Raw genomic sequence first — 20,724 nt, 5'->3', positions numbered from 1 at the left:
TTTCATCTGCCATTTTGTTGCCCAGTCCCCCAGTTTTGAGAGATCCTTTTGTAACTCCTCGCAGTCTGCCTGGGTGTTAACTATCTTTAGTAATTTTGTATAGTCTGCAAATTTTGCCACCTCACTGTTTACCCCTTTTTCCATATCATTTATTAATATGTTGAATAGGACTGGTCCCAGAACAGACTCCTGGGGGACACCACTATTTACCTCTCTCCATTCTGAGAACTGACCATTTATACCTACCCTTTGTTTCCTATCTTTTAACCAGTTACCAATCCATGGAAGCACCTTCCCTCTTATCCCGTGGCAGCTTACTTTGTTAAGAGCCTTTGGTGAGGGACCTTGTCAAAGGCTTTCTGAAAATCTAAGTACACTATATCCACTGGATTCCCTTGGTCCACATGCTTGTTGACCCCCTCAAAGAATTCTAGTAGATTGGTGAGGCATGATTTCCCTTTACTAAAACCATGTTGACTCTTCCTCAACAAATTATGTTAATCTATATGTCTGACAATATTGTTCTTTATTATAGTTTCAACCAGTTTGCCCGGTACTTACAGGCCTATAATCGCCAGGATCACCTCTGGAGACCTTTTTAAAAATTGGCATCACATCAGCTATCCTCCAGTCGTCTAGTACAGAAGATGATTTAAATGATAGGTTACAGATTACAGTTAGTAGTTCTGCAATTTCACATTTGAGTTCCTTCAGGACTCTTGGGTGAATACCATCTGGTCCTGGTGACTTATTGATATTTAATTTATCAATTTGTTCCAAAACCTCCTCTAATGATACCTCAATTTGGGACAGTTCCTCAGATCTGTCACCTAAAAAGAATGGCTCAGGTTTGGGAATCTCCCTCACATCTTCAGCCGTGAAGACTGATGCAAAGAATTCATTTCGTTTCTCCGCAATGGCCTTATTGTCCTTGAGTGCTCCTTTAGCACCTCGATCGTCCAGTGGCCCCACTGGTTGTTTAGCAGGCTTCCTGCTTCTGATGTACTTAAAAAAAAATTATTACTTTTTGAGTCTTTGGCTAACTGTTCCTCAAATTCTTTTTTGGCCTGACTAATTGTATTTTTACATTTCATTTGCCAGCGTTTATGCTCATTTCTATTTTCCTCACTAGGATTTAACTTCCACTTTTTAAAGGATGCCTTTTTGCCTCTCACTGCTTCTTTTACTTTGTTGTTTAGCCACGGTGGCTCTTTTTTGGTTCTCTTACTATATTTTTTAATTTGGGGTTTACATTGAAGTTGAGCCTCTCTTTGTCCTACTGTTTTTCTTAGTGTTAGTGAAGGGGACCAAAACCAACAGCCGTGGAGTTCTCTATTTATCCCCAGAAAAGATACCAACTGAACATCCTTCCACTAAGAATTGGAATGAAGCCAGCTCTGTCTCTTGTATAAGCCACCAGAAAGCCAAAGGGTGGTAAATAATTTCTCTGCTTTACTAGCCTTGTACATTTTTAGACTCCTAAATAGCAGGGAGACCTGGGTTCTGTTCCTGCCTGTGACCTTCGGGAAATGATTTCACGTCTCTATGCCTCAGTTTCCCCATGTGTTTAATAAGTATGATGATGCTGACCTCCTTTGTAAAGCACTTTGTAGATCTACTGAGAGAAAGCACTGGAAAAGAGCTACCTATTATTACCACTCGCCCTTTTCCTTCTTTGTATTGTGACAGATTGAGTTCCTCTGATCTATTTAGCTTAACAAAGAGAAGATTAAGCAGTGACTTGATCACAGTCTGTGCGTACTTCCGTGGGGAACAAATATTTAATAATGGGAAAAAGAAATAACGTCAGGGAAAGGTCTAACACCATCCAAGGGTTGGACGTTGAAGCTAGACAAATTCAGACTGGAAACAAGGCATACTTTTTTTAACAATGTGAGTAATTAACCGTTGGAACAACTTCCCAAGGAACTGTGGAGGATTCTCCATCCGTGACAATTTTAAAATCAAGACTGGAGGTTTTTCTAAGAGCTCTGCTCTAGGAATTAATTAGGGGAAGATCTATGGCCTGTGTTATACAGGAGGTCAGACTAGATGATCCCTTCTGGCCCGGGAATCTATGAATCTGTGAATTATCAGCCGCTGAGTCCCTTACCTCAAAAGAGCATCACAGCTAAAGGAACTGAGACTTCTTGTTTGTCTTTCAACCCCAAATGCAAACAAAAGAGCTCCCAGCTGAATCACAGAGGCTATTTCACTGGTTCACCACATACTTGTCATTGCAGGATTTTGTAAAAGGGATTTCCCCTCTCCAAGAAACAAGTCAGAGGTCCCTCTCTCTGTCTGTTAGGACAGAACGCTGCTGTCACATAGGTGGGTATAATGCAGCCAGGAGAAAAGTGTCACGAGGGGGGGGGGGAATTTGCCCCTTGACCGTGGTATCCCCCTTCAGTGAAACACACACACTTCATCCAAACAGAGCAGGTGTGCTGGTGGTAACAGCTCAGCCTGTGAGAGGCTGTACAAATAGAGATTGGGAGTGGTTGAGTCATTATACTAAGTAAAACTATTTCCGCTTGTTTATTCCTTCCCCCCCCCCCCCCCCCCATTGTTCCTCAGACGTTCTTGTTAACTCCTGGAAATGTGCTGGAAATGGCCCACCTTGATTATCACTTCAAAAGGTTTTCTCTCCCCCCACCCCACTCTCCTGCTGGTAATAGCTCATCTTAAGTGATCACTCTCCTTACAAGGTGTATTTTTTCATGGTCTGTGTGTATATAAAGCTCCTCACTGTATTTTTCACTTTATGCATCCGATGAAGTGAGCTGTAGCTCACGAAAGCTTATGCTCAAATAAAGTGGTTAGTCTCTAAGGTGCCACAAGTCCTCCTTTTCTTTTTGCGAATACAGACTAACACGGTTGCTACTCTGAAACCTGTCACAGGACAATGTGACTATGTGCTACTCCAATAATACTTTGCTCCTGTAGATCCCAAGTGCTTTACAAAGAAGGTAGGTATTCTTATCGCCATTAAACATGTGGGGAAACCGAGGGACAGAGAGGTGAAATGATTTGTGCAAGGTCTCAGGCGGGAATGATTTGCCCAAGTTCTCCTGAGTCGTAGCCCAGATCTGTGGCACCATACTGCTGTTAAAGGACTAGAATAGCATTTCAGATTCACTAACTACAGTATTGCATTTTTTTCACCACACCAAATATTTATTGCAGAGGCCTTTGCAATTTATAGAGTCTACTGTAGCAGGAGCTCAGTAGGTATCATATGTAAAACCCACTATTACTCTCCATGTATCAATTTTATTGAACTTATAATATACATTTAGTACATATAACCAGCTTTAGCAATCTAATTTGATCAAGATCTAGTTTCTGCCCTCCTTTCTGGGAGCATGCAAGAAAGAAACTTAATAAATTCAAGGTCCTTTTTATAGCAGAATGTGCACCACGTGAAGTAAACCCTTGAACAAATGAGCAAGATCCATTGTCAAGTTGTCCCAGGAAACTTTAAGCAGAATGTGTTTTTGACAGCTTTGTTAATGTGGCTTGTTTCTGCCAGAAGTTCAAGCATAATTGAGACACAGTGTTGAGCTTTAAATATGTTCCTGAGACTTGAATAGGAAACTTGATGAGGCATGTAATATAGCATAACCTCTCAATTATTCACACATTTAGATAACTCTAATCACCCTGCTCCTATGATAGCAAGAACCAGTAGACACTAAGAACACTATCATCACCAGACACTGGCACAAGCTGACGGATAGCATATTGCAACAGCAGAGAAAAGGTTTGAAGGAAACATCCATCAGAATTTAGCAGTAAAGTAATCAATCACAGCTAACGATCGCTCATTCCTACAATCCCAGGACCCAGTATCAAGTCACAGTTCAACTCAACAACCACCAAGAACTGGGCATACAAAAGAAGAAATGTGATGAGCTACTTGGAAATCTTTCTAACAACCAGCATTCCATCTGCTTGTCTACCTTTCAGAGGGCAGTCGGCGGGATTCTTAGTTTATCTGATGAATTGGGGCTTTTTACCCTCAAATAATTTACTTGCAAACAGCATTTTTTTTGTTATTTGATCAACAGTTATTGAGTCTGAGAAAGGGAACAATGCTCTGTCTATAGAAAATATAAGTCTGGAGTTTTTCTATCTGAAGTCTGAGACACACTGCAAACTTGGAACAGAAATACTATAGCAAATCTTAGGAGTATGAACAGCATATCCTCTTAGTCACTTTCTAATATAATGGAGGCATGATTCTGACATCCTTATACTGAATAGTATCTTACTCTTGGGACAACTTACAGAGTAAGTTGCTACTCGGTGTGAGTAAAGATGGCAGGATCAGGTTCTACATATCATCTATGAGCCAGATTCTGACACCATTACCTACACTGAGTAGTTGCCTATTTCTTACATAGTCCCATAGAAACCAATGGAGCTACTCGAGGAATACGGTTATCAGAATTGGACTCCTTATTGGGAGCTTCCTGTGAGCTAGTTTTCTGCTAGGATTACGTACTTATGCAGTGGAATGGGGGTATCAGAACATACCTCTTCCATTCCTATGAGCACTACTGGTCTTTCGCAGATCCATAGATTATAAGGCCAGAAGGGACCATTGTGATCATCTAGTCTGACCTTCTGTATAACACAGGCCAGAGAACTCCCCCAAGATAATCCCTAGAGCAGGTCTTTTAGAGAAATGTCCAACCTTGATTTTAAAATGGCCAGTGATGGAGAATCCACCACGACCTGTGGTAAATTGTTCCAATGGTGAATTACTCTATTAACAATTTATGCCTCATTTCCCCTCTGAATTGGTCTCGCTTCAACTTCCAGCCATTGGATCATGTTAGACCTTTCTCTGCTAAATTGAAGAGCCTATTATTAAATATTTGTGGCCCTGGTAGGTACTTATAGGCTGTAATCAAGTCATCCCTTAACTTTCTCTCTAAATAGATTGAGTCTTTTGAGTCTATTACCATAAGGCACGTTTTCTAATCTTTTAATCATGCTCATGGCTCTTCTCTGAACCTCCTCCCATTTATCAAGATTCTTCTTGAATGGTGGGCAGCAGAACTGGACACCCTATTCCAGCAGCAGTTGCATAAGTGCCAAATAGAGAGGTAAAGTAACCTGTGTACTCTTTCTTCAGATTCCTCTGTTCATGCCTCCCAGGATTGCCTGAGCTCTTTTGGCCACAGCATCACGCGGGGAGCTCATGTTCAACTGATTATCCACCATGACCCCCAAATCAGTTGCAGGTTTCAGAGTAGCAGCTGTGTTAGTCTGTATCCATAAAAAGAAAAGGAGGACTTGTGGCACCTTAGAGACTAACACATTTATTAGAGCATAAGCTTTTGTGAGCTACAGCTCACTTCATCGGATGCATACAGTGGAAAATACAGTGGGGATATTTTATATACAGAGAACATGAAACGATGGGTGTTACCATACAGACTGTAACAAGAGTGATCAGGAAAGGTGAGCTATTACCAGCAGGAGAGAGGGAGGGGGCGGGGGGAGAGAACCTTTTGTAGTGGTAATCAAGGTGGGCCATTTCCAGCAGCTTACAAGGACAGTAGGAGGGGAAATAAACAAGGGAAAATAGTTATACTTTGTGTAATGACACATCCACTCCCAGTCTCTATTCAAGCCTAAGTTAATTGTATCCAGTTTGCAAATTAATTCCAATTCAGCAGTCTCTCGTTGGAGTCTGTTTTTGAAGTTTTTTTGTTGAAGAATTGCCACTTTTAGGTCTGGTTTCAGAGTAGCAGCCGTGTTAGTCTGTATTCGCAAAAAGAAAAGGAGTACTTGTGGTACCTTAGAGACTAACAAATTTATTTGAGCATAAGCTTTCGTGAGCTACAGCTCACTTCATTGGATGCATTCAGTGGAAATTGAGTGACCAAAGAGATTGAAGTGTTCTCCGACTGGTTTTTGAATGTTATAATTCTATATTATAATGTTATAAATCTGTTTCAGAGTCCTTGCTTCCAAGGATAGGGTCCCCCATCCTCTAAGTATGGCCTACTTTGGCTCTGGAAATGCAGGAATAAGTGGGGCTACATAACTGCTTATTCTCTCCCTAAAGCAGGTGAGGATGGAATGGAATGAGGTGGGGAAAAGGTGAAATCTGAGCTCCAGGTCCAACTTGCCAGTGTAGCTAAGCTGGTGTGGGGATTGCCAGAATGTGTTGTTGGTACAGGCCAGGGACAAATTACCATCTGCCCTGCCACCACAAAACCAAGGAGGAAGCAGGGGAGAAATAGGAGTCAGGGGGGTATTTCAAACACAGTGCCGCCTGAGATGACTTCTGGGTTGGTGCAGCCTATGGACTGCCCTTGCTCAAGGATCTGCTCATAGCCACAAACTAGCTCTATGGCAACAAAGGTAAGAATTTTCTTGGGATGAGCCATTTTCAGAGTCAAGTGCATGGAACTGCACATACATCTTCGTGTAAATGGACCTGACATGCAAAGTTATGCAATGTGCATGAGCTAAATCAGGTATTTGTATGTGCTCAGCCTGGAAAATTTGGCCCTAAATTTGGAATCCAGCATAACCAAAAAAGCTGATCGAAAAAGGACTTTTGGCTGATGCTTCTAATTATCTTTTTATGCTCTAAGTACAGCTTGTTATGTAGCATTACAACGGGACCAACATTAATCAAGGAGCGAAGCTTCATTACTGAGAGGTGCCCCTAAATCTCTGTGGTGGATTCAGAGGCATGGACTATGTAAAATCCTACTTCCATCTAAAGAGAAAAATATCCTCTCTCATGGCTATAACTATTTCTCTAGAGCAAATTTGACTCTTCAGATCAATTTCCCCGGCCTATTGGGTTGGCAATGCACAGCCAAACTGAAGGCGATTGGCTAACTAACCTCTGATGTCACCACTCTATTTAAGAACTGTTCCTAGCTCTCTTGAAATCAAACTGCAAGTGCTAAGCGTCACCTTTCCTTTTGCTTTATTGTTTTTCTTCAAACAAACAAAACCTCACAGAAACTTTCAGCGGTGTAGACGGTTATTTTGGATGTGATTTTAATAAGAAGTGTGGATTTTTGTTCATATCCTGTGTTAGCAAGTTCGACAGAGTGCAGTTCATGATAGTGAATGTGTTATATGCTCATCTTGGGATTCTGATGACCCATCAAACAACTTACCATGAAGTCATCACAATTCCTTAAAATGTGCACAGGGAAATCCTGCTCTGTTTTTGTGTATCATATGCAGGGAAGAAAATTACCCATAATCAGCGTAGCAGAGGTGGTCTTTTGTAGGCCCTCTAAGCTTTGCAAGAGGGACAGAAGAGGAAGCAAGGTAGAGAGATCTGACAGCACCCTAGAATCAGAGGAGCAAATGAAAATGAAAACCAGTAAGTTTACATGGGAAAACACCATGCACCGCGCACACACAGTTTTCCATCAATGTTAATAACTTTATGAACTGGCCTCAGATGTTTTCAGCAGCTCCCACCAATTTATGTGGAAATCTTTCTGTGCCCAGTGCATGAAGTTTCCAACACTGAAAACTTCATAGACTGGGCGAAGAAAGTTTTCCATATAAATTGGTGGGAGCCTGGCGCAGTTGAGAAATGCAGGCAAGCCAGTTCACAGGGCTTCCAGCGCTGCAAAGTGCTTTTTAATCAGGGCACAGAGAGTTTCTGTCCATGCGAATGTATTTTTAGTGGCTTCCCTGCTTCTTGGGCACTCAGCTCCTTTCTCCCCAATCTGCTCTGGCTCCAAGCCCCCTTATTTGGTCATGGGCCTCTATAGCTGCAAGCTATCTACAGAGAGCAGAAGGGAAGAAGATCTGTACTACTCAGCGGTTCTGCCTTGAAGAAGGTGTCCACCCAGAAGAGATTATAAGTGCACTGGAAGAGGGCTTTAGCATGCCCAAAGGTAGCCGCTCCATTGCTGCTAAGGTCCACAGGAGAGATACTCCTCCAGAAGAACACCTTATAAGATGCACTAAGCAGGGCACTCCTGTGGTGTCGAGCCAAATAGCTCTAGATTATGGGATTTCTTTTTGCTAATTTGCATCTCTCTCCCCATCCCAGTGCCTGCCAGGCCAACCCCAGACTGGAAAATGAAGAACCAGTACCGGGAGGAAGTCTGGAGCTGCACTGCCTCGCCTCCCAAAACCCTAAGGAAACCTGCTTCCTTACCTGACGCTTTTCTGCACACTGGCAAGGGAAGGCCACTGGTGGTTAGTGGTCAAGAACCAAAAAGGAGACCCACTCACCAACCAACCCTCGGCCTACCACCAGAGGAGACATTGATGACCTTCCTCTCCGCAACCAACAGGACAGCGGATACGCCTCCACTACTGTGTCTCTGAGGGAACAGATGCCAGATGAGGGAGCCAACTACAGAAATCTCCATGAGGAGTCGAGGAGAGAATGGTGGGTCAAAGATTAGCAGGGCTAGGGGAGGAATGTGGATGGTTGGTTGAGGAGAGAAGGCATGGCAGCTCTGGATCATGAGTGAGGGGGGGTATATTAAAGTATGGAACGGATGTTTTTTTGAGTAGGGTAGGGGAGACTGTAGGGGACTGACAGAAATTTTTGAGCTGACTGTGGAAGTGATGGATTTGGGGGGTTGGGGGAAGAGTATGTTACCTAGGAATGTCCTGGGTTCCTGACTGACTAAGGCAGAGCATTTCTGAGGAAGGGCGTAGTTAACATTTTGGCAGTACCTCCCCAGTGAACAGCCACAGGAGTATATGAGAGTCTGTCACTTTCCATAAAAAACAAACAAACAAATCAATCATTTACATGAATGTTTGTGGGAAACAGATACAAAAGGTCCAAATGCTGCCGCTTATGTTTGTGGGTTTTTTAAAAAACAAATAATTGTGTGTGTATATATATATATATATATATTCATATATTCCAGTGGTTCCCAAACTGGGGTTTGTGAACCCCTGGGGGTTCTCAAAATGTTACAGATGGTTCTCGGGGGGAAATTCCCTAATGGCGGACAGAGCTGTCCCTAGCGACCCCGGGCAGCACGGGGCCAGCAGCCCAGAACCCCTGGACTTCCAAGAGCTAAGCAGATCAAAGCAAGCATATTTATCACACTGAGGAGATTTAAACTTCAAGACTTCTTATAAGAAATGGAAAGGGAGGTGGATATTTTTTGCTGTTTTTAAAATTAAATAGGCAGCTAGTCTTGTTTTAAAAATTATTATGAAGAATAAGTTTAAGCTTTGTTGTACCGTGCGTCGTTTGCCTGGACTGCTCAAGACCCGAATGCTTGTGTAGGAGGAACTCTTTGAGTTGGCTTCTTAAATACCTTCATGCTGTCTCACATCTGATACTCCTTGATGAACCATAGGAGCCTTGTCTTATAACAGGCTTATTCCAAGTGATACAGGCTACGAAAGTGAGATCTTGGAAGAGTGTTGCTGTTTTCAGAATGTAATAAAAATACTGTAATGATAAATAATAATTAATAATAAATAGTGTGTAATAAGCATGTCATAAAAACAAATTTTATATTTCCAAGATCACTGCTTTTATCATTTATACTCAGGTAAAGGAGAAAATCCCTGGAAATATTCATTTTTAGGAGGGGGTTTGCGAGACTTGACATTTTAGTGAAAGGGGTTCACAGGTTGTTAAAGTTTGGGAACCACTGATATATTCTAAGGTCAGAAGGTACCACTGTGATTATCTAGACTGGCCTGTATAGCACATGCCATTGAACAGGGGTAGTCCATAGACATACTGTGGGCCAAATCCGGACTACCAGATGCTTTTGAAAGCACCCTGAAATCTTTTTTTTTTTTGCATATTATTATTATCATCATTATTATTGGTTTTTAAAATTTTCTCTGGAGTCTGCATCTTGACTATACCTTGACTAAGAAATTTGGACCTTGACAAAAAATTATTCACTACCCCTGCTACAGAACTTCCCAAAATAATTCCTAGAGCAGACATTGTAGAAAAACATCTAATCTTGATTTAAAATTGTCAGTGATGGAGAATCCACCTCGAGCAGTGTTCCCTCTAATTTTTTACGTCCATGTGCAGAGTGAATTTTGTTATGTGCACCAATATGGAGGTGATGTGTGGTAGGGGTGGGGTTGAGGGGTTCGGCGTGTGGGAGGGGGCTCAGGGCTGGGGCAGAGGGTTGAGGTGCAGGCTCTGGGGTGGAGCCGGCAATGAGGGGTTTGGGGTGCAGGCTGTCTCGCCGCAGCAGCTCGGGGCCGGGGGAGAGGTGCCTCTCCCCGGCCGTGGTAGTTTCAACAGGGCTGGGCTGGGCTGAGGGAGGGGCTGTGGTGGGCCTGGGCCGGGCTGGGCCAGGGAAGGGGTTCCTCTCCACCCAGCTGCAGCAAGTCCGTGCTGGGGCCAGCAGGAAGGGGCGCCTCTCCCCTCTCTCCCACGGCTGGTCCACGCTGGGGCCAGTGGGGAGAGGCATCTCTCCCTGCCGTAGCCCTGAGCCCCTGTGTGGGGCTTAATAAGCATTTGCGTGGCCACGCAGCTTAGAAGGAATTTAGACCGTGACCCTTCCTTGGTAAATTGTTCCAATGATTAATTACTCTCACCATTAAACATGTACACCTTATTTCCAGTCTGAATTGGTCTAACTTCAACTTCCAGCTATTGGATCATGTTAGACCTTTCTCTGCTAGATTGAAGAGCCCATTAGTAAATACTTGTTCCCTGTGTAGATACTTATAGACTGTGATCAAGTCACCCCTTAACGTTCTCTTTGTTAAGCTAAGTAGATTGAGCTCTTTGAGTTTATCACTATAAGGCATATTCTCTCATCCTTTAATCATTCTTGTGGCTCTTCTTTGAACGCTCTCCAGTTTATCACCATCCTTCTTGAAATATGGGCACCACAGCTGGACACAGTATTCCAGCAGCGGTCACACTAGTGCCAAATATAGAGGTAAAACAACCTCTCTGCTCCTACTCAAGATTCCCTGTTCGTGCATCCCAGGATCGCATTAGCTCTTTTGGCAACAGTGTCACACTGGGAACTCATGTTCAGCTGATTATTTATCATGATCCCCAAATCTTTTTCAGAGTCCCTGCTTCCCAGGATAGAGTCTCTTATCCTGTAAATGTGGCCTACATTCTTTGTTTCCAGTTGTATACTGTAGCTGACTGTAGCTGTATTAAAACATATTGTTTGTTTGCACCCAGTTTACCAAATGATCTAGATTGTTCTGAATCAGTGACTTGTCCTCTTCATTATTTACCATTCCCCCAATTATTGTGTCGTGTTGAGACTTTATCAGTGATGATTTTATGTTTTCTTCCAGGTTATTGACAAAAATGTTAAATAGCGTGTGACCAAGAACCAATCCCAGCGAGGCCCTGTTGGAAACAGACCAGCTCAGTGACAATTCCCCATTTACAGTTACTTTTTGAGATCTATCAGTTCGCCAGTTTTTAATCCATTTAATGTGTGACATGTTAATTTTATATCATTCTAGTTTTTTAATAAAAATATCGTGGGGCATGAAGTCAAACATCTTACAGAATTCTAAGTCTATTATATCAGCACTATTGCCTTTTTCAGCCAAACTCGTAATCTCCTCAAAAAAGGTATCAATTTAGTTTGGCAGGATCTGCTTTCCATAAACCCATGTTGATTTGCATTAATTACATTACCTTCCTTTAGTACATTATTAATTGAGTCCTTTATCAGCTGCTCCATTTTCTTACCCCAGATCGACATCAGGCTGATGGTTCTATAATTACCCAGGTCATCCCATTTACCCTTTTTAAAAACTGGAACAACATTAGCTTTCTTCCAGTCTTCTGGAACTTCCCCAGTGCCCCAACACTTACTGAAAATCAACATTAATGGTCCAGTGAGCTCCTCAGCAGCTCTTTTAAAATTCTTGCAGATTTAAAAATGGCTAACTTTAGTAGCGTCTGTTTAATGTCCTTCAGCGATACTGGTGGAATGGAAAGAGTGTTATCATCACCATATGGTGAGCCTGCATCATCTCCTTTCCCCCCAAATACAGAACAGAAATATTTATTGGACACCTTTGCCTTCTTTGCAATATTATTGATCATTCTACCATCTCCACCAACCAACAGATCAATACCATTGTCAGGATTCTTTTCATTTCTAATATTTTTAAAAAAATATATTCTTCTTGTCCTTAACTCTTCCAGCCAGAGATTTTGCCTTATGTCTCTTGGCTTCCCTTATCAATTTTCTACATCTCCTAACTTCTGATTTATATTCATTACTATCAACTTCCCCCTTCTTCCATTTATTTTTTGCAGCTGCCTTCACTTCCCATCTACACCAGTTGTTATTTTTTTAAACTTATATGGCATTCTTCCTTGATCGTGGGAATGTGACTTTTCAGGCATCTAGTAAGGTGACCTTGAATAATTCCCAATTATCAGTCAATTTTTTTTTATTAAATTCTTCCTCCCAGATGATTTGTTTCCTAAATACATAAAGTATTATAGACCCACATAATAGTGGATTGGTTCACTTAAGGTTGCTCTATACATAGCATATACCTAACACAAAACCGAAAAACAAAGACAATGAAAAGTGAAGGCTACCAGCCCAGACCTCTTCCCAAACCCAGACACCTCACCACTGGGACATCTAGCATCCATCATAGACAATGCACCAGCTGCTCCCCTGCCCCAGTAGGCATGCCAGTCTTCCAGCAACTTCTTCCTCCACCTCCACCCATTGACCTCAACCACAAACAAATTGGGCATCCCCCTCCCTGTACTGACCCTTCTGCACATTTCTGTAAAACTACACACATAGGTTTGCTATTGTAAAAGACTGTATGCAGGCTACGTTTCCTTAGCACAATATTTGTACTATACCCATATCTCTGTCTCTGCTTGTGTGATGGCCACCATCTGACCCAACACCCTAGATTGAACCAGGGACTTCCAGTGCTAATGCTGCAACAGGCTTACATCCTCTATGGCTTAGGCCTCGAGGGAGGGCATGTAATGGTCTGTCCTGTGGGTTACATGTGCAGTAAATGTAGATGTACATATGTAAACGTTATCATGGCGCTTTGAAGTTATGCCGTAGCAGATCTCACCACAGTCGTGACTGTGAGCAAGGGAACTAGCCCTGGATGTGATGTGATGTTCTGAGCAGGTCTTCTTCTCTTGCTTGACCTAAAATATTATTCACCTCCTGTTGCACACTGTTCCATAAAATCGTTTCATGAGGCATTCTTCTTTTTGTTAAGAAGGGGAAGGAGAGAATGAAGCATGTGGACTCTGCTTTCCAGAGAGGAGAAGGTTGGGGTTTCTTCCAGAGGAAACTGCCCGATATAACATAAGTTCTCAAAGGGGCGGGAGGTTGGCCTGATCAAAACTGCTGAGTGGAAAATCTTGACGGAAAATGTCAAGTGCCATTTATCAGCACAACCGTGCACCCTAATGGAAGGCATAAGAATAACCGGATGATTGGTCCCATGAAGCTCCGCACACTTCAGCTGTTCTTGCAGTGCTCCTTTGCAGTGAGGGTGCCAGAGTGGGCCGTGGGACAAATATGAGTTCTGATAATGCAAAAAAAACTGAAGGAAAACTGCCTCCATTTTACTCAGCCCAACACTATGTAAGTTCCAGGGAAAGGAAGCAATTCCCACAAGGAGTACACAGGGAACAGCACATTTGGGGTGGGGGGGTGGAGTTTTAAATTACAGTTAAGATTTGTAAAGTGTGGTTCTGAAAGTGACTGTGTGACAATGGCTGGCTCTTACTCAGCAGACCTGCTCCCTGTGTGAATTCAGAGTGAACTCATGCAACATTTCACTATGGCCATGTCTTCACTAGCAAAGAAGATGGGTTTTTACTGCAAAATCACTAACATGCATTAGCTCTCCTGCTGCAAAAACCTAGCGGAGACAAGGCACTTTAGTTTTACCATGAGGTGAACTAGGCCAGGTCCACCCCAAGCAGCAGGTATAGTGCTGACCTTGCCTAGTCACCTCACGTAAACACTACAGTGCCTTATCTCCACTTAGTGTCAGGGTCTGGATTCTAGGGGCGTCAGGCCTGGTGGTTGGAGTGATGGTCGAAGCAGGATGTCGGGTTGGGATCGGGCCGAGGACTGCACTGAAATCGGGGTTCAGATTCAGGCTGTGGTTCAGAACCAGGGTCAGAGTCCATAGACAACCCAAATCAGGATCAGAGTCAGAATCCGGAAGCAGGCCAAGCATAGCTGCTGGAACTCGGGGTGCTGGGGGTGCTGCTGCATCCCCTGGCTTGAAGTGGTTTCCTTCACATTCAGGGTTTACAGGTTCAATGGCTCTCAGCACCCCCACTATGAACATTGTTCCAGCCCCCCTGGACTGAAGGTCAAAGCCAGATTGGAGTCAGTCCAAGGGCCTGGGGTTCAGGAGGAGAGTTCAGGGCTGTAGCAGGTCAGGAAGAGGACTGGAGCCAGGTCAGAATAGGGCACATGTAAGGCTGAAGCCAGCTGGAACAAGGCTTGGGCAAGGCTGGGGCAGGAACATAGACACGACCGAGGGCAGGCTGGAAGCCTAGCGCATCCGTAACATCACGAGGCAGCAGGAGGGTTCTAGCCAAGTGGTGCCATTGCATAGACTAACTTGCAGCGCCAGCAGTGAGGGTGAAATACCTGTGCTTTGGGGTCGCCTGACCCAGGTCCTGCCCAGGGATATGCTGCTGCAGCATGCCTGAGAATTGAGTCATTGCAGGAGGGGCAGGTCATCACAGCTGAGTGAGCAACCCTGGTCTGGCTATGGGTTTGCCTCACACTTAGGGTTTTACAGCAAGATAATGCTGGTGCATTGGTTACCTCCCTGTAAAAAATACCCACCTTTGTTTCAGTGAAGAGAAAACTCATATTTTATTCCTGTTCACCAGCAGAGCCAAGAATGTGGTGGAGAGAGATCTAGATTCTACTCTAGCTCATGCATCAGCAGTAAAATGGATAACTAAGGCCCGGATCCTCAAAGGTATTTAAGCACCTAACTCCAATGGGATTTAGGTACCTAGATACCGTTGAGGACCTGGGCCTAAGTTCTAGCAGCAGAGTCTTTATATCCTTGGTGATGAATAAGCCAAAAAGAACTGAGTTTGCTGTTCAGATTGCAAGTTCAGATTGAGCATTCAGAAATAGGGGGCGGGGAATCATAATTTTACTTATTAGCTGATCTGGAATTCCCTGAGAAACAATCAACATGGAACCCCCACCCACCCCGATTTACTTTTTCAGAGGTGGCCGTCTTGCTGAAAATGATGTGAATTGGGAGAGTAGTTGCACTGTATGTCAGAGGACAAAACCCAGATTCCAATCTGCTTTGACAATTTCGCAATGAGAAAAGGACGCTGAGCACTGTTCCATTTGTGTTCCTACAGCTACATGCGTAATACTAAATGTTCCATACCATACAGAGCTCTCGGTTCATGGCACTTCAAACCCACAGTGACTAGGACTTTTTTCATCGCCTACAAGCTGCGAGAAATGAGCCATGGCCGCCGCCTCTCACTACAGCTAATGAACCAAAAAATCTTCCCGGTGGAAACAAACGAAATCTGTGCAGGAGGCCAGCTTGCAAGCTTGACAGGCCAAATGGTGCCAGCGATGAAGGTCCATTTAGTTGAGGTCCATTTGTTTCCTCAGAAACAAACATCTGACCAGGCTAAGAGCCATTCCCAGTCTTGTACTTTGGGGTTTTAAACTGTCATCAAGTGCACGTCACCTTAGAATTCCCATATGGCCAACATTTTTTGATTCGTTACCTCAGATTCTCGGCTTTGCTCTTACTGCTACAGGTGCTGGGTCTGGCAAGCTGCATTCGTCATATTATGGCAGACAAATAACACCTTGCAGTCAGACCCAAGCCTGGGCTACACCACCATTCCCGGCTAGTTCTGTTTGTTTATATTTCAATAAGGAGTCATGTGACTGGTTACCACACTGTTATTGTTATAGGGTTCATGATGGAGTATAACATTACATGAGAATCAGTCGTGTTTATTTAAACAGAGAGGGTCTCATCAAGGTCAAAACCTGACATCTCATTACCCAATTGTGTGATGGTCCCATATGGAAGACCAGAGCTAAAGGGCTTGTGTTTGGGTTGCCTTTGTATCTACCAGAGTGGATGTGGAGGGAAAACTAATTTGGAGGTGCTTTTAGAGAGAACAAAACCATGCAAAAGGCTTCTGGCAACAGGGCCATCTGGGGCAAATTATTTTTGACAGGATATAAGTGTAGATAGCTCATAACATTAAGTAAAAATCAACAGTGTTCTTACAATCCATTTGAAAGCTGTTTTACAGAGTTTGGTCAAGGCCCTCCGTTGGTGTAAATTGTAACTCCACTGAATCCAATGGAGCAATGCTGGTTTACACAAACTGAAGATCTGGCCCTCCACCGTCATTTAATTATTTGTTATTTATAAAATGCCAGTGAGGCTCTTAAAATCTCTCTCGGACACCAGCAGAACAGTTGAGACATACACAGTGCACCAGAAGGCAGATGGGATGTTTGTCTTTGGAGAAAGTCTGGGTGAAAGGCTGCTCAGAAGGACCAAGTTGTTAGGAGAGGTCTGAAAGATAATTAGGGTGTCACTGTGCAAAAATTTTTTTAAAAAGAACAAAAAGAGAAGCAGTGTGGTCTAGTGGATAAAGCGTTGACTGAGGAGTCTGGAGATCTGTATTCTGCTCCTGGCTCTGCCACTGAACGGCTATGTCACCCTAGGTGAGTCATTTCACCCCTCCGTATCTACATTTCCCTTCTCCCCCTTTCTATGGCTCTCAAGCTTTTTGGGGCCATCACTGTCTATTACCATGTGTTTGTACAGCGCCTAGCAGGATGGGATGCTGATCTCAGAGTGTGTGTGTATGGGGGGGGGGTGTCTTTAGGTACTACTATGATGCAAATAATTAAATGCAGGGAGGGTGGCATGGGAGAAAGTCGGAAACTGGGAGTGTGAAAGGCATGGCTAGGAGGGGTGTAGGGAGCGGGTGGAAACCAAGAGCCACTTTTCAGCTAACGAAGTTTTTTAAAATTTGATTTAAGTAGTGGAGAGTCAAAGCACTGTGGCCTGTAACCAGAGAGAGTGTTATACTAGACAGCCATGTACCCAGGGCAGAATACACTGCTTGTGTGTATGTGTGTGTTTAACAAGCAAATAAGGCAAAAGGTATTTTTTGAAGATACAAAACCCAAGAACACCACAGCTGGGAAGCAAATATGAGCAATAGCTTTCACATGCTAACAAATCAAAGATCCTTGCAAAACAGATGCTGAGGTTTGTGGGGCTGGCACAGCCTCTCCATTGGCAGGGAGTTAACTCACAGCAAGCTGAAAGGTTCAGAGATGGAAGAGTATCTAGAGACCGTTTGTTCATAAACACATCTGAGGGCCAGCAACCTGCTTTATGCCCGGCCTGAGCTGCACTGACGGATTCATTCCATGCAATGTTTCTACAAGAAAGAAGGCAGACATGCAATGCTTCTTCAGCCCACGCTCTAGAGAAATAATTAAACAGTTTTTCTTAACCTTTTGAACTTTTCATTTATTATTGCCATCCATTATGTCTACCTTCTCAAATAGCAGAATCCTGAAACTGAGCTGCGGGGTCAAGGGTTTATTGTTTAATGGAGATAGAACATTTTGTAAATTGCACAAAGTCACAATGTTTATAATAGAAGCGTCTGGTGTACTGAATCTTTTCCATTTAACAAACAGTGAGCTTTGACATGTGTTCTTCCTCCATAGCAGGAAATCTGGGATAAGTGCAGTACTGGCATGGACATGTTACCAAATCCTTCCTGTAAACCAAATGACATCTGCATTCAAATAAAAACATTCCTTCCACCAAATACCAGGAAATACTAAAAGTATCACTCTTCTTCTAAGGTCATGCTAAAATGAAATCTTTGGCTTTCAGAACACAAAGTAAGTTTGCGGAGGGCCAAGATTCTTTTGTTCAACACACATTTGCTGTTACAAATCCTGGGGGATCTCCTTCTGGGTCAAATATGTGCATGCGTCTGTAGAATTTTGCAAGCATTTAATCTTCTTCATAGGGAAAAAGTATAAATATTTTGGGAGAATGGACTTACATTAACAAATATTCCTGTTGCCTTTGCTTTTATTAGTGCTCTGACTTTCAAGTCAGAAAAGGATTTGCTTAAAACAAAGCAAACATCTTCAAAATGTGCTGTGCCAAAATAATCAATGGGATAAATACCTGAGATTTACAAAATATGAATATTCTTCAGTAAATAAACTGAAGCAAGGACAGTCCAAGAAGAAGCCCTGCCTAAGTGGCAGGCAAGGGGATGTCTGTTCTATGTACTTTCATCTACCAGACTGCAACTCAAATGCAGAACATTTAAAGAAAATAAATGTATGTAGAGCAGATTCTTCCTCCTCATGTTGCTTTTGCGGATTTTATTAACTAGAGTTAACGCCACATAAAACCTTTGGATTATTTTCCTAGCAAATGAATACTACAATGGCAGAGATGGCTTTCCATGGCTAATCAGCATAAATATCCGCTTAAAGCTGAGTAATTTGTTCACTGCACAGAATGTACTTCAGCGCTTTTATGAGCTAAAAAGCTCAGAGAATGTTTTGAATGACTTACATTTGAAACACTGCAGACAGACATCAGACACATTTCAACTGGTTCCTCACCAAAAATCTTTCACTGAATGACAGACTATTTTTAGTGCGTTCCATGCCAAATTTCACTGTTGGGTTACTCAAAAGCAGCTACCTGTAGCTTTAATGAAGAATTCTCTCCTCTGCACAATCTGCTCACTAACCGCAAGTCAATAGGTAAAGGAGTACTTGTGGCACCTTAGAGACTAACAAATTTATTTGAGCATAAGCTTTGCGAGCTACAGCTCACTTCATCGGATGCATGCAGTGGAAAATACAGTGGGGAGATGTATATACACAGAGAACATGAAACACTGGGTGTTACCATACATACTGTAATGAGAGTGATCAGGTAAGGTGAGCTATTACCAGCAGGAGAGGAAAAACCAAAAAAACCCAAAAACCTTTTGTAGTGATAATCAAGGTGGGTCATTTCCAGCAGTTGACAAGAACATGTGAGGAACAGTAAGGGGCGGGGGGGAATAAACATGGGGAAATAGTTTTACTTTGTGTAATGACACATCCACTCCCAGACTTTATTCAAGCCTAATGTAATGGTGTCCAGTTTGTAAATTAATTCCAATTCAGCAGTCTCTCGTTGGAGTCTGTTTTTGAAGTTTTTTTGTTGAAGAATTGCCACTTTTAGGTCTGTAATTGAGTGACCAGAGAGACTGAAGTGTTCTCCGACTGGTTTTTGAATGTTATAATTCTTGACGTCTGATTTGTGTCCATTTATTCTTTTATGTAGAGACTGTCTGGTTTGGCCAATGTACAAGGTAGAGGGGCATTACTGGCACATGATGGCATATATCACATTGGTAGATGTGCAGGTGAACGAGCCTCTGATAATGTGGCTGATGTGATTAGGCCCTATGATGGTGTCCCCTGAATAGATATGTGGACACAGTTGGCAATGGGCTTTGTTGCAGGGATAGGTTCCTGGATTAGTGGTTTTGTTGTGTGGTGTGTGGTTGCTGGTGAGTATTTGCTTCAGGCTGGGGGGATGTGTGTAAGTAAGGACTGGCCTGTCTCCCAAGATCTCTGAGAATGATGGGTCGTCCTTCAGGATAGGTTGTAGATCCTTGATGATGCGTTGGAGAGGTTTTAGTTGGGGGCTGAAGGTGATGGCTAGTGGTGTTCTGTTATTATCTTTGTTGGGCCTGTCCTGTAGTAGGTGACTTCTGGGTACTCGTCTGGCTCTGTCAATCTGTTTCTTCAAGTCAGCAGGTGGGTATTGTAGTTGTAAGAACGCTTGATGAAGATCTTGTAGGTGTTTGTCTCTGTCTGAGGGGTTGGAGCAAATGCGGTTGTATCGTAGAGCTTGGCTGTAGACAATGGATCGTGTGGTGTGGTCTGGATGAAAGCTGGAGGCATGTAGGTAAGTATAGCGGTCAGTAGGTTTCCAGTATAGGGTGGAGTTTATGTGACCATCGCTTATTAGTCAATAGGTGTCACAGTTACTTAGGAGTGGCAAACAAATGGAACACAAAGTGGAATCTGGGGAAAAGAATTTGCAAAATGCTAAAGAGATGGTTGAAAAATTAAAAGAAAAGAAAATTAATGTTTTGAAAATTTCAAAAGTGTTTTCATTTCAGTTTTCAAAAAAAAAGGTTTTGAATAGTTTTGTGATTTTTCTTATGGACAGTTTTTTATTTTAGCAATTGTGACAGTGTTGGGCCAGATGGCTATAGGAGAGTAATAGAAGGCAGATATATTAGCCCCAGGCTCAGTAGGTCCCTTTTCCTGGGGTAAGGTAACAGGGAAGGTTCCAGAACAATCAGGAACCTTCTGGAGACAATTAAGACAGGCTGATTAGAACACCTGCAGCCAATCAAGAAGCTGCTAGAATCAATTAAGGCAGGCTAATCAGGGCACCTGGGTTTTAAAAAGGAGCTCACTTCAGTTTGTGGTGTGCATGTGAGGAGCTGGGAGCAAGAGGCGCTAAGAGCTGAGAGTGAGAACGTGGACTGCTGGAGGACTGAGGAGTATAAGCATTATCAGACACCAGGAGGAAGGTCCTATGGGGAGGATAAAGAAGGTGTTTGGAGGAGGCCATGGGGAAATAGCCCAGGGAGTTGTAGCTGTCGTACAGCTGTTCCAGGAGGCACTCTAGTCA

This window comes from Chelonia mydas, chromosome 6 (genome assembly GCF_015237465.2).
Source record: "Chelonia mydas isolate rCheMyd1 chromosome 6, rCheMyd1.pri.v2, whole genome shotgun sequence".
Lineage (NCBI taxonomy): Eukaryota > Metazoa > Chordata > Testudines > Cheloniidae > Chelonia > Chelonia mydas.
Note: the sequence above shows the minus strand (reverse complement) of the source record.